Source organism: Emys orbicularis, chromosome 15, assembly GCF_028017835.1.
Source record: "Emys orbicularis isolate rEmyOrb1 chromosome 15, rEmyOrb1.hap1, whole genome shotgun sequence".
Lineage (NCBI taxonomy): Eukaryota > Metazoa > Chordata > Testudines > Emydidae > Emys > Emys orbicularis.
In genome coordinates this window covers 9,749,255-9,775,536 of record NC_088697.1, presented here as the reverse complement: position 1 = coordinate 9,775,536, position 26,282 = coordinate 9,749,255, and the positions used below count along the sequence as shown (strand labels likewise).

Sequence of the window (26,282 nt, the reverse complement as noted above, 5' to 3'; positions counted from 1 at the left end):
ACCAGCAGCTCTGACTCTAGCAACTTGTTTGTTACACCCCAAGCACATTCTGGTTTGGGTGGAGTAGGCTCAGGGTTTGAGAGAAGGGCAGGGGTAGGAAGCTTCTGTTCGTTATGCTGGACCTAACCCCCCGTTTGACTTGAGCAAAGAGATATTTGACACTGTGTGACACTGCTCCTGTGCTCTGTTCCCAAAGTGCTCTGCAGCAGGGGAGGGGCCCTGGCAGTGTGTGTGTCACTGGCATATTGGGGTGATGCTGAAAGAGGACAGAGTAGAGGTGGTATTGTGGAGGTGGCATGAACCTTAACTCTTCATTTCCCCTTCCAAGAACTGAGGGGACAGGAGTCCTTACCCAGCGAGGTCACCTTCTCATAGTTCTCCTGCATGACGTCCCTGTAGAGAGCTCTCTGAGCGGGGTCCAGCAGAGCCCACTCTTCCCCAGTGAAATACACAGACACCTCCTCAAAGGTCACCAGCCCCTGAAATAGCAAGAGTCCAACACTCAGTACCTGCTGCCCCACTCACACTCCAAACCAAATGGAAGCTCTGGTAGATCACAGTCAACAGAGTCCCACCCCCAGCCCGCTCAGAGCATCCTGGAAACACCAGGTTAAGGGGATGAAGAGAGAGCCCCTTGTCTCTCCCAGCAGATCCATCACACAGCTACTAGCCACAGACTGATACAGGGGATGGAGCCCGTAGCAGGGTCCAGGGAGAGTTCGGTGGAAGGAAGCCCAACACCCTCCTCATTATGAGAAGCTGCATTATTTTAGCCCCATGAAGGTGGGTTATTTTCTGTTGAACAAATTAGAGCATTTCCACCTCCTAACCTCATGGGTCTGTTCCTAGAATCTAGGCCACTTATTAAACAACTCCCAGCAGGTTTGCCACACCCTGTCCTCCTCCCTTTCCCACCCTGTGAATTTCCTGCCCCGCTCCAACCTCAAACCAGACTGTGCAAACCTTCCCATCTCTGGTGTACTTCGTGTCCCTCTCCCTCCAGTAAGAACCCACCAGCAACCCCCACAATAATCCCTACCTGAACTTGCTCCACTGCAGCCATTTTCCTCCCTTGTCCCATGGGAGGATGGGATGAGCTGGAGCTAAACAGGGACATCATTCTGCAGCCTGGGAGGGAGAGAAGGGTAATTGTGGGGGTTTCAGAACAGCCTTTAGTTCATTTCACATCACGATCCTCCCAGGCCCTTTCCCTGCAGACAGACATCCTAGAGTCTGCCATGCTGGGAAAATGCTTTATCTCTTTATTAGAGTGTAGACCTGGCCCCTACTGCCAGGCTAAGCCAACAGAGAGATTTTTAACCTTCCTTCTCCCTCCATCCCATAACAAAGTCTCTGAACACAATGCTAGAAAAGAGCTGAACCAAAGGACTCACTGTTGGGGATTCTCTTGGACACTGACCTCACAGCAGGAGGAATATGGAGTGAGAAACTGGCTTTTCCTCTGTCTGATCTTTTTCTTGTTCACTGGAAAGTGATTCTGCCCAGGGATCATAGACCCATAGAATATCAGGGTTGGAAGAGACCTCAGGAGATCACCTAGTCCAACCCCCTGCTCAAAACAGGGCCAATCCCCAATTTTTTGCCCCAAATGGCCCCCTGAAGGATTGAACCCACAACGCTGGGTTTAGGAGGCCAATGCTCAAACCACTGAGCTATCCCTCCCCCACATGCGTCAATACATGTGTCTGGGTGGATTAGAGAGCAGGAAATCTCTCTCCCTCCACTGATTTCTATCACTGCCCCTTTCAGTCTCTCCTTCCCCTGTCCTCTCTCCCTGCCCCTCTAGCTGCGAAAGTCCCATTCCTTGGTTATTTGCTCTCCCATGGCGGAATTTTCTCCTGGCAATTGCTAATGAGAGGAGAAATGACGGGGGGCTGTTTGTGCAGAGTCACTTTCATGCCAGTCCCCAGCACTTTCCCTGATAAGAGGGAATTTTATATTGCTAGTTGGAAAAAGGGGGACTGTTTGACTGGATTTTATACCACTGCCCAATTCATAAACATAAAGTGATAGTTCCCTTCCCCTGCCACCATGCACATGGGCAGCAGGGAGCCCTTTGAGGAGCTGCTTGAAGAGGGTAAGGGAGAAGGAGGGGGAGCTGGAAGGGTCCCTGGCTGAGGGAAGGGGCAGCAGTCGGGGATGGGCAGGTGATTGCTGTGGGCAACTGTGTTGGTAATTAGGGGGCAACAAGTGGGATTGAGAAACCAAGGTCTGGGCAGTCCCCATGGGGGACAGGTGCTCCTCCCTTCCCCACCCTGGCAGAGAACGGGAATCTCATCCCATCCCCATTCCAGGGACAGCCATGTTTTGGGGAATGACTCAGGGCAGCAATTTCCCACCTAAACAAGGACAAATCGCTGCAGATAAAATGGGTGGGAAAATCCCCCACATCAGAGAGATTTTAAATTGACATTTGAGACTCATGGAGAGAACAGGGAGAAATCAGGAGACATGAGAGAGCTGATCATTTGAGGGGAAAGGGGGAAATCTCCCCAGATTTTATAGTCACGTGTGAGATACCGAGAGAGAAAAGGGGAAGAACTGGAGAGAATTTGTATCAGGGCGTGAGAGGCAAGAGGCACAAACTGGGAAAGGATCCAATTAACTCACATCCGTTCCTTCCCCTGCCCGCCACTTCTCCCCGGGGAATTTCCTGGCTGCACAGAGACAGTTCAACCCTCCCCCGCCGGGGTCTCTCACTCACCAGCGGGTTTATCTCTGTCTGAGGGGTTGGAGCAAATGCGGTTGTATCTTAGAGCTTGGCTGTAGACAATGGATCGAATGGTGTGTCCTGGATGGAAGCTGGAGGCGTGTACGTAAGTATAGCGGTCAGTAGGTTTTCGGTATAGGGTGGCGTTTATGTGACCATCGTTTATGAGCACAGTAGTGTCCAGGAAGTGGATCTCTTGTGTGGACTGGTCCAAGCTGAGGTTGATGGTGGGATGGAAATTGTTGAAATTATGGTGGAATTCCTCAAGGGCTTCTTTTCCATGGGTCCAGATGATGATGTCATCAATGTAGCATAAGTAGAGAAGGGACATAAGGGGACGAGAGCTAAGGAAGCGTTGTTCTAAGTCAGCCATGAAAATGTTGGCATACTGTGGGGCCATGCGGGTGCCCATAGCAGTGCCGCTGACTTGAACGTATATATTGTCTCCAAATGTGAAATAGTTGTGGGTGAGGACATGCCTCCAGCTTCCATCCAGGACACACCACTCGATCCATTGTCTACAGCCAAGCTCTAAAATACAACCGCATTTGCTCCAATCCCTCAGACAGAGACAAACACCTACAAGATCTCTATCAAGCATTCTTAAAACTACAATACTCACCTGCTGAAGTGAAAAAACAGATTGACAGAACCAGAAGAGTACCCAGAAGTCACCTACTACAGGACAGGCCCAACCAAGAAAATAACAGGATGCCACTAGCCGTCAGTTTCAGCCCCCAACTAAAACCTCTCCAGCGCATCATCAAAGATTTACAACCTATCCTGAAAGACAATCCCTCACTCTCACAGATCTTGGGAGACAGACCAGTCCTCGCTTACAGACAGCCCCCTAACCTGAAGCAAATACTCACCAGCAACCACACACCACACAACAAAAATACTAATCCAGGAACCTATCCTTGCAACAAAGCCCGATGCCAACTCTGTCCACATATCTATTCAAGTGACACCATCACTGGACCTAATCACATCAGCCACGCCATCAGGGGCTCTTTCACCTGCACATCTACCAATGTGATATATGCCATCATGTGCCAGCAATGCCCCTCTGCCATGTACATTCGCCAAACCGGACAGTCTCTACGCAAAAGAATAAACAGACACAATTCTGACATCAGGAATCATAACACTCAAAAACCAGTAGGAGAACACTTCAACCTCTCTGGCCACTCAGTAACAGACCTGAAGGTTGCAATTTTGCAACAGAAAGACTTCAAAAACAGACTCCAACGAGAAACTGCTGAGCTTGAATTGATTTGCAAATTAGATACCATTAACTCTGGCTTGAATAGCGACTGGGAATGGCTGAGTCATTACACTACTTGAATCTATTTCCTGATGATAACTATCCTTAACCTCTTGTCAACTGTCTGTAATTGACCATCTTGATTATCACTACAAACGTTTTTTTTCCTGCTGATAATAGGTCATCTTAATTAATTAGCCTCTTAGAGCTGGTATGGCATCTTCTTTGTATGTGTGTGTGTATATATATATATATATATATACACACACACACACTCTCTTATTACATGTTCCATTCTATGCATCCAATGAAGTGGGCTGTAGCCCACGAAAGCTTATGCCCAAATAAATTTGTTAGTCTCTAAGGTGCCACAAGTACCCCTGTTCTTTTTACGGATACAGACTAACATGGCTGCTACTCTGAAACCTGTCTCTATAATCCCAACTATACATATAAAATGATGGGGTCTAAATTAGCTGGTTCCACTCAAGAGAGGGATCTTGGACTCACTGTGGATAGTTCTTAGAAAACATCCACTCAATGTGTAGCGGCAGTCAAAAAGCAAACAGAATGTTGGGAATCATTAAGAAAGGGATAGATAAGAAGACAGAAAATATCCTATTGCCTCTATATGAATCCATTGTATGCCCATATCTCAAATACTGCATGCAGATGTGGTCACCCCATCTCCATGGAATTGAAAAGGGTTTAGAAAAGGGCAAAAAAAATGAGTACGGATATGGAACAGCTTCTGTATGAGGAGAGATTAAAAAAACTGGGACTTTTCAGCTTGGAAAAGAGATGAAGGGGGGTGAGGAGAGAGGTCGATAAAAGCATGACTGACATGGAGAAAGTAAATAAGGAAGTTGTTTACTTCTTCTCATAACACAAGGACTAGGAATCACACACAAAAAATTGTATAGGCAGCAGGTATAAAATAAACAAAAGGAAGTGTTACTTCACACAACTCACAGTCAACCTGGGGAACTCTTTGCCAGAGGAGGTTGTGAAGGCCAAGACTATAACAGGGTTCAAAAAAAGAACATGATGAATTCATGGAGGATAGGTCCATCAATGGCCATTAGCCAGGAAGGGCAGGGAAGATGTCGGTAGCCTCTTCTTGCTAGAAGCTGGCAAAGCATGACAGGTGATGGATCATTTGATGATTACATGTTGTGTTCATTCCCTCTGGAGCACCTGGCATTGGCCACCGTCTAAAGACCGTATACAGGGCTGGATGGACCTTTGGACAGACCCAGTGTGCCTGTTTTTATGTACTAGGGAATCGAGTGAGTCCAGTGTAATGGGAGGGAGTAGGAAAATCTCTGGGTGTGGAGAACACTGGGAAATTAGAAGCTATAATTCAGGGGCAACAGACTCTAATTAATCTGGAAAAGCAAAATGTGAAAAATAAGAATCGGGGTCTTGTGACTTTGGGAATCAGGGACTCAAAAATCCAAGGAGCCTGCAGAGAAGAGAGATTGTGGCTATTTCACATGGTGATGGGGGAGCAAGACTCTCCATGTCTCAAGAAGTTTCATTACCAACCTAAACCATTTTCACATGCTAGTGTGAAATGCAGAGCAGTGAGGAGTTGTGTCGTCTGTAATCCTGGGTGAGATTCAATGTTCTGCTGCTGGAGCTCCCTTGTCTGGATACTCCCAGCAAGCATTCAAGGACACACTGAGTGTCTGTGTGATAATTAACCCTGGACCAGCAGCTCTGACTCTAGCAACTTGTTTGTTACACCCCAAGCACATTCTGGTTTGGGTGGAGTAGGCTCAGGGTTTGAGAGAAGGGCAGGGGTAGGAAGCTTCTGTTTGTTATGCTGGACCTAACCCCCCGTTTTACTTGAGCAAAGAGATATTTGACACGGTGTGATACTGCTCCTGTGCTCTGTTCCCAAAGTGCTCTGCAGCAGGGGAGGGTCTCTGGCAGTGTGTGTGTCACTGGCATATTGGGGTGATGCTGAAAGAGGACAGAGTAGAGGTGGTATTGTGGAGGTGGCATGAACCTTAACTCTTCATTTCCCCTTCCAAGAACTGAGGGGACAGGAGTCCTTACCCAGCGAGGTCACCTTCTCATAGTTCTCTTGCATGACGTCCCTGTAGAGAGCTCTCTGAGCGGGGTCCAGCAGAGCCCACTCTTCCCCAGTGAAATACACAGACACCTCCTCAAAGGTCACCACCCCCTGAAATAGCAAGAGTCCAACACTCAATACCTGCTGCCCCACTCACACTCCAAACCAAATGGAAGCTCTGGTAGATCGCAGTCAACAGAGTCCCACCCCCAGCCGGCTCAGAGCATCCTGGAAACACCAGGTTAAGGGGATGAAGAGAGAGCCCCTTGTCTCTCCCAGCAGATCCATCACACAGCTACTAGCCACAGACTGATACAGGGGATGGAGCCCGTAGCAGGGTCCAGTCAGAGTTCGGTGGAAGGAAGCCCAACACCCTCCTCATTGTGAGAAGCTGCATTATTTTAGCCCCATGAAGGTGGGTTATTTTCTGTTGAACAAATCAGAGCATTTCCACCTCCTAACCTCATGGGTCTGTTCCTAGAATCTAGGCCACTTATTAAACAACTCCCAGCAGGTTTGCCACACCCTGTCCTCCTCCCTCTCCCACCCTGTGAATTTCCTGCCCCGCTCCAACCTCCAAACCAGACTGTGCAAACCTTCCCATCTCTGGTGTATTTGGTGTCCCTCTCCCTCCAGTAGGAACCCACCAGCAACCCCCCAATAATCCCTACCTGAACTTGCTCCACTGCAGCCATTTTTATCCCCTGTCCCATGGGAGGATGGGATGAGCTGGAGCGAAGCAGGGATGTCATTCTGCAGCCTGGGAGGTGAGAAGGGTAATTGTGGGGGTTTCAGAACAGACTTTAGTTCATTTCACATCACGATCCTCCCAGGCCCTTTCCCTGCAGACAGACATCCTAGAGTCTGCCATGCTGGGAAAATGCTTTATCTCTTTATTACAGTGTAGACCTGGCCCCTACTGCCAGGCTAAGCCAACAGAGAGATTTTTAACCTTCCTTCTCCCTCCATCCCATAACAAAGTCTCTGAACACAATGCTAGAAAAGAGCTGAACCAAAGGACTCACTGTGGGGGATTCTCTTGGACACTGACCTCACAGCAGCAGAAATATGGAGTGAGAAACTGGCTTTTCCTCTGTCTGATCCTTGTTTTGTTCACTGGAAAGTGATTCTGCCCAGGGATCATAGAATATTAGGGTTGGAGGGACCTCAGGAGGTCTCCTAGTCCAACCCCCTGCTCAAAACAGGGCCAATCCTCAATTTTTTTGCCCTAATTGGCCTCCTGAAGGATTGAGCCCACAACCCTAGGTTTAGTAGGCCAATGCTCAAACCACTGAGCTATCCCTCCCCCCCATACTTCAATACATGTGTCTGGGTGGATTAGAGAGCAGGAAATCTCTCTCCCTCCACTGATTTCTATCACTGCCCCTTTCAGTCTCTCCTTCCCCTGTCCTCTCTCCCTGCCCCTCTGGCTGCAAAAGTCCCATTCCTTGGTTATTTGCTCTCCCATGGCTGAATTTTCTCCTGGCAATTGCTAATGAGAGGAGAAATGAGGGGGGCTGTTTGTGCAGAGTCACTTTCATGCCAGTCCCCAGCACTTTCCCTGATAAGAGGGAGCTTTATATTGCTAGTTGGAAAAGGGGGACTGTTTGACTGGATTTTATACCACTGCCCAATACATAAACAGAAAGTGATAGTTCCCTTCCCCTGCCACCATGCACATGGGCAGCAGGGAGCCCTTTGAGGAGCTGCTTGAAGAGGGTAAGGGAGAAGGAGGGGGAGCTGGAAGGGTCCCTGGGTGAGGGAAGGGGCAGCAGTCGGGGATGGGCAGGTGATTGCTGGGGGCAACTGTGTTGGTAATTAGGGGGCAACAAGTGGGATTAGGAAACTGGGGTCTGGGCAGTCTCCATGGGGGACAGGTGCTCCTCCCTTCCCCGCCCTGGCAGAGAACGGGCATCTCATCCCATCCCCAGCCAGGGGCAGCCATGTTTTAGGGAATGACTCGGGGCAACAATTTCCCACCTAGACAAGGACAAATCGCTGCAGATAAAATGGGTGGGAAAATCCCCCTCATTGGAGAAGATTTTAAATTGACATTTGAGAATTATGGAGAGAACAGGGGGAAGTCGGGGGAGACGAGAAGTGATCATTTGTGGGGAAAGGGGGGAATCTCCCCGGATTTTATAGCCACGTGTGAGATACTGAGAGAGGAAAGGGGAAGAACTGGAGAGAATTTGTATCAGGGTGTGAGAGGCAAGTGACACAAACAGGGACCGGCTCCAGTTAACTTCCCCCCCGCCCGCCACTTCTCCCCTGGGGATTTCCTGGCTGCACAGAGACAGTTCAATACCCCCCCCCCCCCCCAACTCCGGCTTCTCCCCTCCCTGCCCGACACCCCCCCCCCCCCCCAATCCCAGCGCGGCCGGGGGCAGATCCTGCTGCAGCTCCACTGGGGCTGAGGCAGCTCCGAGGCTTCTCCCAGGTTCCCCGGGACACAGAATCACTTTCCTGCCCGGCCCCAGCGTCCCCCCGGGGTCTCTCACTCACCGGGGGAATCCGGCCCGGGGGCTGGTGCGGGCAGACCCCGGGGCTGCCCAGGGGGCGGGTCCCAGCTGGAGAAAGCCCCCCCCCCCGGCCGGGCACGGAGGGATTAATGCCGGGCTCCCCCCGAACAGACCCGGGGAGCAGCAACAGCTGCTCAGCCCGGGGTCCCGGGTTACACGGAGGCAGCAGCTTTGTTCTCCCGTCCGCACGGAGCATGCGCAATTTCAGTTTACCTGGATGGAAAGGGCAGAAGCACCCCCCGATGCAGTCTGGGAGATGTAGTTCCTGACGCTACAGGGAGCGGAAGTGACGTTGAGCGAGGGGCGGACAAGCCGGGCTCCGAACGCCTGTAGGACGCTGCCGTTCTGCCCGGCTCGTGCGGGGCCGTTGGAGCCTCTCCCGGGCCGGAGAAGAGGTTTGTGTCTCCCGGCTCTGGGCATGCGCAGAGGCAGCGCTCACTCGCTGCTGCTCCCTGGCGCTGCGGGGCCGGGCGGAGCAGGAGGGTCTGTGCCGGGGAGACCTTCGTTAACCCCCCCGTGCCCGGCCCGGGCCCTGCTCCCGCCGGAGCCGCCCCGGGCTCTGCCCGCCCCGCTGCGGAGCTGCAGCCGCCAGGTACCGGAGCGAGTCCCGGGGGCGGGGTCGGGCGGTGACTCTGCCCCAGTGTCCGTGGGGGGGACCCGGCATCTCGCAGCGCCGGGATCTGCTCCCTGGGGCCGCGCCCGCGGGGGGCTCGGAGCTGCTGTCCCAACAGGAGCCCAACGCCCCCGGCCCGGCCAGGCTCTGCCCTGGGGCCCCATGGGGGGGGTCCTGGGGGGAGGGGACCGGCCCCCACTGGGGTCCCTGCGTGGGGCCGGGCGGGGGCTGCCGGGAGACCTGGGAAAGGGGCGGATGGAAAATGTCTGTGCAGCCCGGACATGGCCGGGGGGGGGGGAGAAGAGCAGGTGACCCCCGAGGAGCGGGGAGAGAAAGGGGGGGGCTGAGATCCCCTCGGATTTACCGCTGCCCCCTCCCGTGGGGACCCCCCCCATCCTCTCCCGCCCTGCCCCCTTTCTCCCTAGAGAGCAACATCCAGGGTGACCCCCCCTTCCCTCAAATCCCTGAGAAGGTCTCTGTTCTCCTCCCCCGATTGTGCCCCATTTTCTCTCCACTTCGCCAGTGTCCAGTTCCAATCTCAGGTTTGGGGTGTTTCCCCCCATTTTTACCTGCAGTGATTTGTCCTTGTTCAGGTGGGAAATCGTTCCCCTGAGTGATTTCTGAACTGGGAAGAGGGTGAATGGGCAGAGGCTGGCAGAGCCCTGAGACAGGGATACGGCTGGGGGTGGGGGGGCCACTCTCTGCTGGCAACAGGGCATGGAAAGGCCCAGGAAGGGAAGGGAGGAGCAAGAGTCTCTCATGGATACTGCCCAGCCCCAGGTTTCCCAGTCCCAGCTACTTCCCCCTCCCGCACCCTACTCAACCCAGCAGCCCCCCCCCCCCCTGCCATCACCTCCTAGTCTCATTCCCAGACCCCACTGCCAGCCCCTCCCCACAGCCAGTGAACTTTTGGCTCCATCCCCTTTCCCATGTGAGAGCATCACCCAGGGCTCTGCTAACCATGTGAATGTGAGACAAGAAGAATCCATCCCATTCTGTTGTTGATTGAATATCGCAGTATAATCCCCTCAAATTTCCCCTCTTTTTTCTTGATCTGTTGAATGGTGACAGAAAATCTCCCCAGGTGTTGGTGTTTCTCTCTTATATTGGCAAATATTTAGTGTGTGCCCCATTTTCTCCTCAGTTCTGAAATACTGATATCAAATTCTTGAAAGTCTTCCCGCTTTTCTCTCCAGGTGTCTGACTGAGATCAGGGCTCTTATTGTACTGACCGTGGCTCAGGCCTTGCCTGAGATCAGGTCCCCCAGTGTGCTGGGCACTGCACAACCCCTGACCGAGTTTGGGGCACTCGTTGTGCCAGGAACTGCACAGACCCCTACAGAGAGCAGGGACCTTGTTGTGCCGGGTGCTACAGTGACCCTGACTGAGCTCTGGGCCCCTGTTGTGCCAGGCCCTGCATCAACACAAAGTGAAATCAGGCTCCCATTGTGCCAGGTGCTGCAGAGACGGCAAACAAAATCAGGGACCTTGTTGTTCCTGGAGCTGCAGAGACCCCAACAGAGGTCAGACCCCACTGTGTGTCTAACTGCAGTGTAGACATGGCCACTGTGACAGAGAGTCCTTGCCACAAAAAGCTCAAAGGCTAAATAGGCCAATGGTGGGAGGCGACTCTCCATTTTACAGATGGGGAAACTGAAGCTCAAAGAGCTGAAGTAATTTGCTCAAGTTTGCATGGAGAATTTGGGGCAAAACTGGGAACTGAACCCAGATTGTTTGAATTCTTGCCTCTCCCCTTAACCCCAAGCCCAGCTTGTGTGTGTACAGCATTGTTTTGGTCAGAGTGTTTGTATTGCATTGGCTTCCAAGGGAGGTTGTGGAATTTCCTTCATTCGAGGTTTTTAAGACCAGGTTAGAGGTACACCAGTCTGGGAATGTTTAGGGATACTTCATCCTGCCTCAACACATGAGGCTTGAGTAGACGTCCTCTCAAGATCCCTTCCAGGCCTACATTGAAATAATTCTCTTTTGTGCTGTGTCGTGTTCTACGCTGAGCTGTTTTACATGGTGCCATTTGAAACTCTGATGCACCATGTTGTGTTGCAGTTTTATGGTGCATTGTTTTGCCTCAGCTTGTTTGGTGCCTGTGTTGTGTTGGTTTGAATTGAGCTATTTTCCATTGTGTACTTTTGTCCTATGATGTCGTAGTTTGCATTGTGTTTTCTTTGTATTGTCATTTTATGCTGTGGAGTGTAGGTTGTGTGTTTTTTTGTTTGTTTGTTTGTTTTTTCTTTCTGAATTGCCTGACATTATGTTGTGGTGGGTTTTATTCTGTATGTTGTGTTTTATACGTATATATTTCATAGCATCATAGAAATGTAGTGCTGGACAGGACCTCAAGATGTCATCAAGTCCAGCTCTCTCTGCCGAGGCAGGACCAAGTATATGTAGATTATCTCTGACAAAGGTTTGTCCTACCTGTTCTTAAAAGCTTCCAGGGAAAGAGACTCCACAGTCACCCTTGTAAGACTATTCCAGAGCTGAACTACCTTGCTCTGGTGACACCCACACAGATTTCAGTGGTGAGTGGCTCTGGAGAGAGGAGACCCCAGTGAGTGGGCAGCTGGGTAAAGAGACTAAAGTTGGGAGGAGAAACTTTGACGTGTCCAAGGTCACCCAGGCTGTCCGTGACAGAGCTAGAAATAGATCCCAGTTCTAGTGCCACCGTACTGCGGCTTTGGGAACTGAAGGTCTCTGCCACCCTGGTGTTTTAGAGTGGTAGCCGTGTTAGTCTGTATCATGCATGGAGTGGAAAATACAGTAGGCAGAATATATATACACAGTACATGAAAAGATGGGAGTTGCCTTACCAAGTGGAGGGTCAGTTCTAACGAGGCAATTTAATTAAAGTGGAAGTGAGCTATTATCAGCAGGAGGAAAAATCTCTTTTGTAGTGGTAATCAGGGTGGCCCATTTCAAACAGTTGACAAGAAGGTGTGAGTAACAAAAGGGGGAAATTGGCATGGGGAAATTTAGTTTTTAGTTTTTGTAGTGACCCATCCACTCCCAGTCTTTATTGAGGCCTAATTTGATGGTGTCCAGTTTGCAAATTAATTCCAGTTCTCCGGTTTCTCGTTGGAGTCTGGTTTTGAAGGTTTTTTTTGTTGAAGAATTGCCAGTTTTAAGTCTGTTATTGAGTGTCTAGGGCAGTGGTCCCCAACGCATTTATGTGCACCCGCCTAGTGCCCAGCAGGGGAGAGAAGCCGGGGCCTGCTGGGGACAGAGTACTCCGGTGCTACAGGCACCGGTGTTCTCTGTCCTCGCGGCTTCTCTCCGGCTTCTCTCTTCTGTCTGGATTTATATATTATGTAATATTAAGTATGATGTTGTTGCCATCACAGAGTGCCCGAGGACAGCAACAGCGGGGTTCGTTGCCCGGTGTGCTTCACACCAATAAACATACCAAGGGGAGAAGCAAACAAAGTTTATTTGGGATCCCAAAGCGGTGCTAGGAGACAGGCACGTCTCAGGTCAAGCACACCAACAGAAACAGTTTTTTTTTTTTTTATACATTTTGCAGTTAAGCCTTACCCCCCCCTTCCCCTCCCTTCCTCCCCCTCTACCCCTCCCTTCCCTGGTAACAGTTACTAAGCAAATAACGATTACATTTAAGCAGTTAAGTCATTCTTGGCAGCTATAAGCCTAGCTTGTTAGTAACTTCTTTAAACCGTTATCTTGTCCTTTTTCCCTTTGAACTGTTTTTTTCCCCTTCAGCCAGAAACATGAAGGCCTCATTATTACCACTTGATACCGGGGTTGCACACAGATAACTGGTTGCTTACATATTCCAATTGCACCTGGCTTTTGAGGTTGATTAGAGTTTAAACATGGAAGGATAGAGTTTGGTTCATATAGGCCTAGTGCAGGAAGGCTTCACTGACACTTACTGGCCTTCCACCCTCCCGAGTTACCCAGGGTGATGCCTAGTGACGTCAACAACTCCCTCCTTTGAGAATACTCAACAAGCCTTTGGCTGAGTTTTCTCATATTCTGTGGACAAGATATGATTGAGTGCTATGAAGCTGGGTTTTTTAATGAGAGGGTATGCCGGGATTTTTGGGGAACGGGGGGCACAAAGCTTACGGAGGAGCATCTTAAAACAAGCAATCAGGAGGAAGGTGACCAGGCACAGTACCACACCGGTGAGGAGGAGACGCACAAGGCCACCCCCCAGTCCTCCTAGGTCGGGCAACCAACTCCAAAGGGAATCGAAACCCGTGGGTTCCCTTTCCTGGGCCTTCCACTGCTTGAAAGCCTGTTCGGCCGACAGGACGTGCTTGTTAATGTCCTGTGAGTTTTCTGGGACATAAGTACAACATTTATTTCCAATAAGGGCACACACCCTGCCCTGGGAGGCTAAAACATAATTGAAGGCCTGTCTGTTTTGCAGGGACAGCAACCGGAGCTGGTATAGCTTTGAGTTAAGGCTTTTTTTTTTATGGCTAAGGTCTTATTGGTATACTTGGTGAGAAACACAGAGAGCCTACGATAAAATTGGGTTAGCCGTCCCACCCCATAGGATGGGAGGAGGATTATACCCAACCTGTTTTCTTCCTTAATGGGCTTTGAGGCAGCATACAAAGATTTACTCTGCCTGGGGCGGCCAGGGGTTGTCCCTTAATGCATACTGGGATTCAATGGTACAGTTTTGTGACAAGGGGGTACCCGAGGTATTTTTTCCCCTACTGAACCATTCCCAACAGATATCTGACCAATTTTGGGGAACTACCCTTCAGGGTAACCCTGCTGCGTGGTGCGGGACTTGGGAGCATACCCAGCAGTTAGAGAGGTTAAACTCTTGGGCAAAGCAAACCTTCAAAGACTCATATGTGTTTGTTTCCAAGTTAGTAGGGATTCCTTTCCATCCCACATGTGCCTGGGGGAAACGGGAGGTAACGAGAGGAGTGTCCCTATGGCAAAGAGTACCACTGTGGCAGACCCTGGACCTGAACTCATGCTGGGCAGGTGACCCTAGGGCCTAACAATTACAATTCCCCAAATACCCACAAAATAACAATTACCAATAGTAGGCAGATTAAAAACAAAAAGGACCAGGCCACCAGGTTAGGCCGGCCCTATGAGAGTAAACACAACCACGCGTAGAGTTTTCGCGGGGAGTGCGCTGCGACTGTCCAAAGAGACCACAGGGCATTCCCAGCAGGCCTTATTGTCTTTTGAATAACAGTTTAAGTCCCAGGTCATTGCTGGTAGTCCTTTTTCGTAGTCTGGACGGTCCACCGTTCAGGAGCGGGCACTGCCTTCAGACGGGAGTGATGAATCCAGTCCTTGTGTTCCTTGACCTTTGCTGCTGTGTGGGAGACCAGCAGGACGGTGTGGGGTCCCTTCCACTTTTCTTGGAGAGGCTCGTCCTTCCAGGTCCGAACGAGAACGGAATCGCCTGGCTGCAAGGAGTGGACAGGGGCATCCAGCGGGAGAGGCTGCAAATCTCTGGTATACCTGTGGAGAGAACAGAGAACAGCAGACAGAGAGCACATATACTGAGATAAAAAGCCACACCCCATTTCCCATTCCCCTGCCAGAACCGGTGTACCGTTCATAGGCCATGCCCTTCCAAACATAATTTCGAAGGGACTGAGCCCTAACTTGCCCTTTGGGAGAGCGCGAATGCGGAGCAAAACAAGGGGTAAGGCATCAGGCCACTTAAGGGAAGCCTCTTGGAAGACCTTTGAGAGGTGCCGCTTAAGTGTCTTATTTGTGCGTTCCACTACTCCACTGGCCTGCGGTCGCCATGGAGTGTGGAGTTTCCAGGGGATCTGCAGGGCATCCGATATCTTTTGAATGACTTGGGATGTAGAAGTGTGTTCCGTTGTCAGATTTCATCCACTGCGGGAGTCCGAAGCGAGGAATGATCTTGACAAATTTAAGAGCCACCGTTTTGGCAGTGTTGTTACGACATGGGAAGGCTTCAGGCCATCCGCTGAATCGATCCACCAAGACGAGAAGGTATCTGAATCCTTGGGTCCGGGAGAACTCAGTAAAGTCTATTTGCCAAACCAGCCCTGGGCCTGGGGTAGGTTCCAGAGTGGCTGGTGGCACTGACACTCCTGGTTGAGGGTTGTTCTTTTGGCAGACTAGACATTCAGCCTGTACCTGGGAGGCCAGGGGTCTAAGTCCAGAGGTTAGAAAATATTTATTCATAAGCTGGGTAAGAGCCTCCCTGCCAGCGTATAATTCTTTGTTTTTTTATCAGGGTCAGTTTTTAATGTCTTTTGTAGTCAGGAATTCCTGGACTTTGTGGTTTTAATGAAGCAAGTGTTCCTTTTTCTCTTTTCCTGAAACAGTGTATTTCAGCATTATACAGGGGAGAGGTTACTAGCACATCACCCTGTAATGGTTTTGCTTCTTTTAGAAAAATCCAAAGGCACAGTAAGTCTGTCAGTGGACAAGGGAGAGGTTACTAGCACTTCACCGTGTCTTTTTACAGTGAGAACCATGGGTCCAGGTGGGCAGTCCTTGGCACTTCACAGCGGTGTTGGTGGTTAACAGGACTTGGAAAGGGCCTTTCCAGTGTGGAGCCAAAGCAGTTTTTCGTTGATGGACTTTACGTAGACTCAGTCTCCTTGTTTCAATGAATGGCAGGGCTGCTAGGGTCTTCGGTTAGCACTTCTTTTATGTGTGAAAAAAGAAACCTAACACATTTTATTAATGCCTGGCAGTGTTTTGCAGATCTCATAGTTGCTTGGGCATATTCAGGCCCCCCTTTTCTTGGTTGTCAGCCAAGTCTTAGCTGTGAACAATGTTCTTGGATGGGGCCAGCGTCTTATCTTTGGACTGAGCTTGCTAGCTATATATTTTTTTTAGTTAACTTGTTGTTTTTTTTGTTTTTTGCTTTTTTGTGTGGCTTTTTTTAACTTACAAAGGAAACTTCCACTTTTCACTTATACACCTTTTTTTAACAATGAACACATACACATTGCTATTATACACTCTTTCAGTAAAATAACTTTTATACAGAGCTTTGGAGCAACAAACCAGGACGAGCACACCCACTTTTGAGGAGTCCAACAAAGTTCAGGAGGCTCACAGTGGCTTTAAGGCAAGGGGGTGAGACCCACAGCGGCAATTAACAAGTCATCCACATATTGCAGGAGGAGGACCCTGTCCTCATTGTCCCACTCCTCCAAGTCTCTGGCCAGGGCCTGGCCGAAAAGAGTGGGGGAATTTTTAAATCCCTGGGCCAGCACTGTCCAGCAAAGCTGCTTTTTAACCCTCCTTTTGTCCTCCCACTGGCTCCACTCTGGGGCTTGCATGGCTGAGGGCTCAATTGCAAGGGTCATTATCCAGGCATTCTCTGGGGGTAAGGTGAGGGTTATTTCATCTTGGGTGAAATGCAGGGTGGCACCTAAGCGACAAAGCAGGTCCCGTCCCAGTAGAGGCGTTGGACAATCGGGGAGGTAAACCAGTTTGTGAAATAGAGTTCTGTTTCCCAAAGCACATTCCGCTGGGGCATACACTGGGCACTTGGTTCCTTTCCCTGTGGCACCCACCACAGTGAGGGACTCTGACACAGGCAGCTGCAGGGGTTGGTTTACGGCGGTTTGTGCAGCTCCAGAGTCTATTAAAAAGTCTATGTTCGAATCTCCCACCCGCATTTTTACTCGGGGTTTCGGGGGCAGGATAGTCCGTCTCCCCTGACACCCCTATTCTTGATCCTCCGCTGCCATCATAGGGGTACCTTCCCTTTCGGGGCACTCATTTTTCCAATGTCCCTCCTTCCGGCATATGGCACACTGGTTGCGACCCAGACGCCTTTCCTGTGAGCCAGGGCGCCCACGCCCACATCCTCTCATTCCCCAGCCCCTTCCACCTTTCTGGAATTTTTCCCTCCCACCGGCCTGTACTGCTGCAACCATCATTTTCGCTTGCCTCTTTTTCTTTTCTTTAGACACAACCTGATTACGCTCCACCTCAGACAGCAGGGTCCGCATAAGGACATTACAATCATCCCAGTCAGGCTTACAGCTAGCCAGGCACCCTTCAAAGACCAAGATAAACTTGCTTGGGTTCGTAGAGAATTCCCCTGCCTGTGCCTTAAAGGCTGCTAGGTCCACCGGGTTAAAAGGCACATGGGTGTAAACCTGCATAGTAGTGGCCTGATTCCTATCTGAGCCATGTCTGGACACCACTGTCTCAGTGATCAACGGATAAAATTCCACCGAGGGGGCAATCTCTGGGACCTGAGACACCTTGTCTTTATATGGTGGGGGTGTGATAGCCGAAGGGGACACCGGACCTGCCATTACAGCTGTGGGGGGTGGGGGGGGGGGGTTCTGGGGACTAACAGTAGCTACTACCGAACCTGTCGGAGTCAAATTACACTTTTGCAAAATATCTGACCTATTTTTTAGCAACATAAACATCTGTACATACATGTATTCATTCCATTTACCCGTTTGCTGACAAAACAGAAGTAATTGAAGGATCGTGTTATAATTAAGTGATTCTTCTGGTGGCCACCTTTCCTGGTCCTCTAGCTGATATTGAGGCCAGTCTACTGTACAGAATCTTTTTAATTTACTTTTAATTAACAGATTCGATCCAAACACTTTCCAGTTCACCAGAATGCATTCCAAGGGTGTACACCTTGCCTTGCCTGCAGTACTCTGTCCCTGCCCCATATTCTAGGGAGACTCTGGGCGTCCCCAGGTCAAAACAGGTAGACACTGGGCGTCCCCAGGTCAAGACAGATAAAGTCCCCACTGGACTGTTCCTACCTTATCCACGGGACCGGTTCCCCACCGTTGCCCGCAGCTGCTTCTCCACTGCTCGAGCGCGTTGCACCGTTGTGCCCTCTGGGGTCGACCAAACCACGTCTTCGCTGAGGCCCCCGGTAAAGTCACCGGTGCGCGCTGGGCGTCAGGCGTCGCCGCAATCTGTTGACCTCCGAGAGGGGTCCGGGCAAGGCTAAATTTCAGCCTCGAGCCCCACGTTGGGCGCCAAAACAGTTGCCAGCACAGAGTGCCCGAGGACAGCGACAGCGGGGTTCGTTGCCCGGTGTGCTTCGCGCCAATAAACACACCAAGGGGAGAAGCAAACAAAGTTTATTTGGGATCCCAAAGCGGTGCTAGGAGACAGGCACGTCTCAGATCAAGCACACCAACAGAAACAGTTTTTTCTTCTTTTATACATTTTGCAGTTAAGCCTCACCCCCCCTTCCTCCTCCTCTACCCCTCCCTTCCCTGGTAACAGTTACTAAGCAAATAACGATTACATTTAAGCAGTTAAGTCATTCTTGGCAGCTATAAGCCTAGCTTGTTAGTAACTTCTTTAAATCGTTATCTTGTCCTTTTTCCCTTTGAACTGTTATTTTCCCTTCAGCCAGAAACATGCAGGCCTCATTATTACCACTTGATACCGAGGTTGCACACAGATAACTGGTTGCTTACATATTCCAATTGCACCTGGCTTTTAAGGTTAATTAGAGTTTAAATATGGAAGAATAAAGTTTGGTTCATATAGGCCTAGTGCAGGAAGGCTTCATTGACACTTACTGGCCTTCCACCCTCCCGAGTTACCTAGGGTGATGCCTAGTGACGTCAACAATGTTTTTCGTATTATTTAATGTACAAATACAAAATAAGCCTTGAAAAATTGTTGGCGCCCGCCACGCTCTTCTGAAAACATGAATGTGCTACAGGCCACAAAAAGGTTGGGGACCACTGGTCTAGGGAGATTGAAGTGTTCTCCGACTGGTTTTTGAATGTTATAATTCTTGACATCTGATTTGTGTCCAATTATTCTTTTGCATAGAGACTGTCCAGTTGGGCCAATGTACATGACAGAGGGGCATTGCTGGCACATGATGGCATATATCACATTCGTTTTAGGCACTGGTGCAAAACCTTAGTATAGACAGAATTTACACTAGTGCACTCTGATTGGCACTGGTGCAGCCTGTCCCTGTTTGAAGGCTTGGTGGGCGGGACAGTCACCTCACTGAGGCCTGGGGCTGGCTGACCAGTGCAGCTGGTAACGGAGGGGCAGCAGTGAGTGCTGGAGGTATGAGCCAGGAGCACAGCCCCACAGGACTGGACACTGACTTCTCCTGACCCAGGACACCCACCCCCAGCTGTGTGCAGGGACTGCAGCTGAGCTGCCCTGCCAAGACAGCCTGTGCATCCATGGACAAACCCCCTCTTCCTGCAGCCTAATACAATGGGGTCTGGGGACCTCTCCAAGCTGCGGGTGACGGGGCTCTGGTGTTACCGGGGTCTGTTCCTGGCTCTGTCACTGACCTGCTTGGTGACCTTGGGGAAGTCACAGCCCCTCTCTGTTTTCCTCTTACCCATTGTCTATTTGGATTGTGATCTCTTTGGGGCAAGGACTGTCCCTCTCTGTCTGTGCAGTGCCCAGCACAATGGGGTGCTGATCTCAGTCAGGTTCTCTGCCATGCGCAGCACGATGGGGCCCTGATCTCCATCAGTGTCTGTGCAACGCAAGGCACAGTTCATAGACTCACAGACTTTAAGGCCAGAAGGGACCATCATGATCATCTAGTCTGACCTCCTGCCCATTGCAGGCCACAGAACCTTCCTCACCCACTCCTGTAATAGACCCCTAAGCTCTGTCTGGGTTAATGAAGTCCTCAAATCATTATTTAAAATTCCAAAAAAATCCACCATTTACACTAGTTTAGACCTGCAATGACCATGCCATGCCCCATGCTGCAGAGGAAGGCAAAAAACAAAAAAAAATACCCCAGGGTCTCTGCCAATCTGAGTCTGGGCAAAATCCCTTCCCATCCCCAGATATGGCAATCAATTAGACCCTGAGCATGTGGGCAAGAACCAGCAGCCAGACCCCTGGGAAAGAATTCTCTGTAGTAACTCAGAGCCCTCCCCATGTAGTGTCCCATCACCGGCCTTTGGAGATATTTGCTGCTAGCAGTTGCAGATCGACTACATGCCATTGTAGGCAGTCCCATCATACCAATCCCTCCATAAAGGTATCGAGCTCAGTCATGAAGCCAGTTCGTTTTTTTGCCCCCACTTCTTCCCTTAGGAGGCTGTTCCAAAACTTCACTCTGATGGTTAGAAACCTTCGCCTAATTTCAAGCCAAAACTTATTGATGGCCAATATCCATTTGTTCTAGGGCCAAAATTGGTGCTTAACCTAAATAACTCCTCTCCTTCCCTGGTGTTTATTCTTCTGATGTATTTCTAGAGAGCGATCATATCTCCCCTCAGCCTTCTTTTGGTTAGGCTAAACAAGCCCAGCTCTTTGAGTCTCCCCTCATAAAGCAGATTTTCCATTCGTCGGATCATCCTAGTGCAGGGGTGAGCAACCTTTATGGACCGAGGACCACATCTGGGTGGGGAAATAGTATGCAGGGCAGGGGGTTGGGGTGTGGGAGGGGGTGTGGTGTGCAGGGAGGGGCTCAGAGCAAGGGATTGGGGCAGAGGAGTGGTGCGGGGTGTATGGGGGGCTCAGGGAAGAGGGTTGGGGTGCCAGAGGGGTGCAGGGTGCAGCAGGAGGCTCAGGGCAGGGAGTTGGGGGCGGGGTACAGGAGGGGTTCGGGCTCCAGCCTCGCTTACCTCAAGTGGCTCCGGGGTGGCAGCAGTGCTCACCGGGGCCAGGGCTGGCTCCCTGCACACCTGCCCTGTCCCCCAGCCCCGCACCGCTCAAGGAAGCGCTGCAGCCCCTGGGGGAAGTGGGGGCGGAGGGCTCCGCATGCGCTGCCCTTGCCTTGCCTCGCCTCCAGGTACCTCTTCCAAAGCTCCCATTGGCCGTGATTCCCCGTTCCTGGCCAATGGGAGCTGCGGGGGGCGGTGCCTGGAGGTAAGGGCAATGCATGGAGCCCTCTGCCCCCCCGCCCGGGGGCCGCAGGGATGCGGTGGCGCTGCAGGCCATAGTTTGCCCACCCCCCTCCTAGTAGCCCTTCTCTGCATGTGTTCCACTTTCAGTTCATCCTTCTAAGGCCAGGTCTACACTAACCCCCCCACTTCGGACTAAGGTACGCAAATTCAGCTACGTTAATAACGTAGCTGAATTCGAAGTACCTTAGTCCGAAGTTACCGCGGTCCAGACGCGGCAGGAAGGCTCCCCCGTCGATGCTGCGTACTCCGCTCGCCGAGCTGGAGTACCAGCGTCGAAGGCGAGCACTTCCGGGATCGATCCGGGGCACTTCCGGGATCGATCCGGGATCGATTTATCGCGTCTTAACCAGACGCGATAAATCGAACTCAGAAAGCCGATTGCTTACATCCGGACCCGGATGTAAGTGAAGACGTACCCTTAAACATGGGATACCAGAATAGCCCACAGTATTTCAGATGAGGCCTCATTGGTGCCTTATAACAGTACTAACATATTGCTTATTGCAAAAATTCTTGCACTATTAATTTTCATCCCATTTCTATTACTCTAGCTTTCAAGGTCATACAGATCTTCTTGTATGATATTCCTGTCCTCCTCCATATTGGCAATCCCTCCCAGCTTTGTGTCACACTCCCACTTTTTGTGCCAAGGTCACTAATAAAAATGTTGAATAAGATTGGTCCCAAGACTGATCTCTGAGGAACTCCACTAGTAACTTCCCTCCAGCCTGACAACTCTCACCGTTCAATATGACCCCTTGTAGTCTCCCCTTTAACCAATTCCTTATCGACCATTCAGTTCTCATATTAATCCCCATCTTGTCCAATTTAACGAATAGTTTCCCATGTGAAACTGTATCAAATGCCTTACTGACATCCAGATAGATTAGAGCTATTGCATTTCCTTTGTCCAAAAAATTAGTTACCTTCTCATGGAAGGAGATCAGATTTCTCTGGCATAATCTACCTTTTGTAACACCATGTTTTATTTATTTATAGTGCTGAAGGCTGGAAGGAACTGTTAGCAATAGGCCGAGAATGGTCATGTGGAGGTGGGGGAGGGGATGGCAAACAGTGTGGAGGTGGGGGAGGGGAGGGGATGTTGGAGGTGTATCTGGGATTGCGTTTTGTAGGAGTCCATGTCTCTGCTCTCTGTGGCCGTGGTGCCTTCCGTACCAAAGCAGCATGTCAGCAGAGCAGACACACACCCCATAGCTCCGTCTGGAACACGCAGCATTCACTGCCAGACAGGCTGGGCAATTTTTCAGGGACCCAGCTTGATATGCCTGGCTGGAGTGGGTTCAGTTGGACGAGGGTCTGGGGCTCTGATAGTTTGGGATTTTCCTTTTTGCATAGTCAGTTCTTTCCCTTTATTGTTTTACCCCCACCTATGCCCGATGTCACTCTCTTCTTAACTTGCTTTGGTTATTTCACTTCCACCTTTTAAATGGGATCTAATAATTGCAAAGCTGAATGAAAGATAAAACAAACAGAACCATTTGAATTTTGGCACATAGATGGTAGATCTACCTAGTGACGGTCTGCTGTATTGACCTGGTTATCTGACATCAGAAAATGCTATAAAGAGCCAAAAGCGCTTTTTAGGGTGAAGGGGCTCATTAGGTGTTTGCTCTCTAGGGAGCATGTCACCGGCCAGGGCTTGCAGTCTTTCAGGAGTAGTGCGCTGGACTGTATTTAGTCATCTCAAAAGAAAAGGTTAAGACTGCTGTTTCACAATATCCAGTGAAATCTTGCAAACGATTATACAAATAGACTCTAATGCTATTAAAACGACGTATTAATACTGATTCAAAACTGAAATTAAAATTAGGAGATAAACACATGAGAAATGAACTGACACCTAATTTCTATTTCTTAATGCCTGAAATTTTGACATTCATTCACACCATCAGCACAGAGTCACAGTCAACTTGTGGAACTCCTTGCTTGAGGAGGTTGTGAAGACTAGGACTATAACAGCATTTAAAAGAGAACTGGATAAATTCATGGAGGTTAAGTCCATTAATGGCTATTAGCCAGGATGGGTAAGGAATAGTGTCCCTAGCCTCTGTTTGTCAGAGGGTGGAGATGGATGGCACTTGATCATTACCTGTTAGGTTCACTCCCTCTGGGGCACCTGGCATTGGCCACTGTAGGTAGACAGGATACTGGGCTAGATGGACCTTTGGTCTGACCCAGTACGGCCGTTCTTATGTAAAGTTGAGTTTGATTTAAGGATATTTACACTGTATATTTTCCATGTGACGTTGACAATTTGTGTTTGAACAGTTATAAAGATTTGGCTTTTTGAATCTCAACATTTACTGTAATTAAATAATCATTGTCTGATGACCCCCATAACTTCCCACAGCTCTGAACATTGAAATTATAAACATTGAAAAAAGGGTTTAAAAATAAATATCAGTATCAACAATTGAAATTAAAAAAAAAAAATAGACAAAATGAATTTTGCCAAACCCACTTAACAGCAATCACAATATGCTAGGGGATGGAAATTCAAAGCTAAGGCACCAACCTTAACTCTGCCCTGTAGTGACACCAGGCAATCGCCATAGGGCAACAAATAAGGCATTTTACTGTATAAAGTCCCAGATTAGATTATATTGATTTGTAAAGACATGAGAACTTTCTCTCAGGGTATCAACTTCACTGGGTTGTTTCTTTTATTGGCAGTTCCCAGAAGTCAATAGATAAATAACATTCTCTCAGTTGTGAAGTGGCTGTTTCAGATTTCTGGGGAGTGTCTATAATTTTGCACTAGGGGTCAGGTCCTTGGGGAGACGGAACCTTGGTTTCATTTTAACTTGTGCATGCTCAGCAGCTTCTGGAATTTGGTCCAAAGTATTTATGTATTTCCCTGGCCTGTTGTTAAAAGTGCTGCTATAGAAAGTGGGGAGGGGCAGGAACTCACTGCAGGATCAGTAGCTGAGTCCCTTAGATATTTATAGCTCATCAGAAGAAGGACGGGAATTGGTGAGTGCCTGGGGATTTCATAATAAACACACAAATATCATCGTTCCTAATTAATTTTCATCTTCTAATTCCCATAACCCACTAATTATCCCTGGCTGTCCCGGGAGTCTGGGGATTGAGTACTAGTAACCTCCTTTGGCCAGTGTGGAACTAAAGGCACAAGGATCTCTCAGTGGCTGGCTCAAAGTCACCCAAAGTGAAATTCACTTCACTGGATAAATCCCTTGTTGCTGGGCTCTGCAGAGGGGTGGGGAGGTGAATTCCATCCCCCATTCCTGGGCATGGACCTCCGCTCGTCCCCACAATCCTCACCCCACTCTCAGACACTACCCCAACCTTCCCCTGCAGTGATGGACCCACTTGATGCTGCCAGAGCCATCTGCCATGGGACCTAGAGGGGGCAGAGGCCCAGCTTCAGAACTGCTACCACAGCCCTAATGCTGTGCTGGAGTTGCCCTGGCTTTCCAGTCTGCAGATGGGTCTAGCTGTCTAGGGACCCAGCCTGTGCACCCACCCCACACACACTTCCTCACAACACACATCCCAGGATTGGGAAAGACCATCTGGGGCTGGCTGCAGTCTCCCCTTGCTGCTGTGAGAGGAATGGGGTGGTCCCTCATACAGGACACAAACATACCCAGGGGCAGAAGGGAAATGTAGTTTCTTCCAGGGGCTTGAAAATGTTTGGTTTAGAGTCCTGAGCTCTGTCTTCCTGTTTGTCTCCTTCTGCCACTTTGAGATCTCTTGGAGAGACAAGGTGGGTGAGGTAATTTCTTTTAGAAACAATTAAAATCCCTCTTTGATATCCTGGGACCAACATGGCTACAACAACTCTTTTCCCTTTGTATCCCCTCCCACTCTCACCTCCCCCCTCTACTGAGACTGTTCCATGTGATGGGAAGATAAGGGTTCAGTCCTGTCAGTCACTGGATTGGGTCTCACCAGCACTGATGGGAGTGTAGCCTGTGTACATTAATGACGGCAGCAACTCTGGGACTCGACACGTAGGGAGAAGAGATGGGAGTGAGCAGGTTATGTTTGTGCCGGGTGTGAGTTACTCATGTGGGAATTCTGCGCCATTGCGTACACACAGAATTCCCGTCCAGTGCAGAATTTTTTTTTTTTTTTTTTTGGTATGAAGAAAATAAATTCTGCCCGAGAAGTGCTGCAATTCTGCCTTTCACCCACCCTGTGGCACTAGAGCAGCCAGCAGGGTTCAACTTGGTGGGAAATTGTTGCCCCGAACTATACCCCAAATGGGAAGAGAGTTAATGGGTGCAACTTGGGAGAGTCCTCAGACACAGCTAGGTGTGCGGTGGGGACAAGGTGATCATTCTCTACTCGCAACAGGGTGTGGAAGGGGCACAGGAGGAGGAGGAAGTGTCCCTTGTGGAGACTGCACAGTCCCAGCCGCTTCTGCCCCCACCATACCCCCAAACCTCTTCACCCTTCCAACTCTGAGCTGACAGTCTTCCCTCACTGCCACCCCTTCCCGACTGGCAGAGAACCTCTAAGCTCTATCCCCTTCTCTTTGCTTCTGAAAGTTGCCTTGCCCAGGGCTTTGCTGCCTGTGTGAATGGAGAGGACAACTTTCTCAAATGACCTTCAGGACAGGTACTGAGTTCACTGCAGTGCCCCTTGTCCCCTCTCCATTTCCCTTCTTGGTGTGCTCTCTGGGACACTGTCCCACTTCCTGCTCTGCCAGCCACCCCATATCTACTCCATGTGCCAGGCTGCTGGCAGCCCCCCGTGAGAGGCCATCCAGCCTATCAAACTGGTGCCAGACTGCTGGGCCTCACGCTTTCTGGGGTGCAGCTCAGAGTCTAATTTCCCCCTGCCCCAGGAGTGCTACAGGGGCATGTCGTTCTAGTGTGTCAGGGCTCAACCCTCTGGCTGAGGCCTCGGGGCACCTTCTTCCTCTCTCGGGGTACCAGGTGAAACAGCAAAAGAACCGACTATTGGCAAACAAGGGTAAATAAAGTAATGAAAGAAAAGAAGCGAGGGGAGGGGGGGACTGTGGACAGATCCCATGAGGATATGGGCCCCTTTTACCTCTGGGAGCATCTCAGTCCCCTTCAAAGTTTACTGGGTCTCCAGTGGAAGTTTCAGCCTGCTCCCCCTTTGAGCTCCGGCTATCCCCACCCTCCCTCAATGAAGGCCAGAGCCCCGAATGGTGCCAGCCCTCTCTTTGGGGCTGGAGATGCTCCACAGACAGTTCCC

At 50.1% G+C, this 26,282-nt stretch overlaps 1 pseudogene; it reads left to right on the top strand.

Moving 5' to 3' along the window:
• Positions 1-8,911: 8,911 nt before the first annotated feature.
• The window catches only part of LOC135889548 (gastrula zinc finger protein XlCGF57.1-like), a 43,028-nt pseudogene continuing 25,657 nt past the window's right edge, over positions 8,912-26,282 (top strand).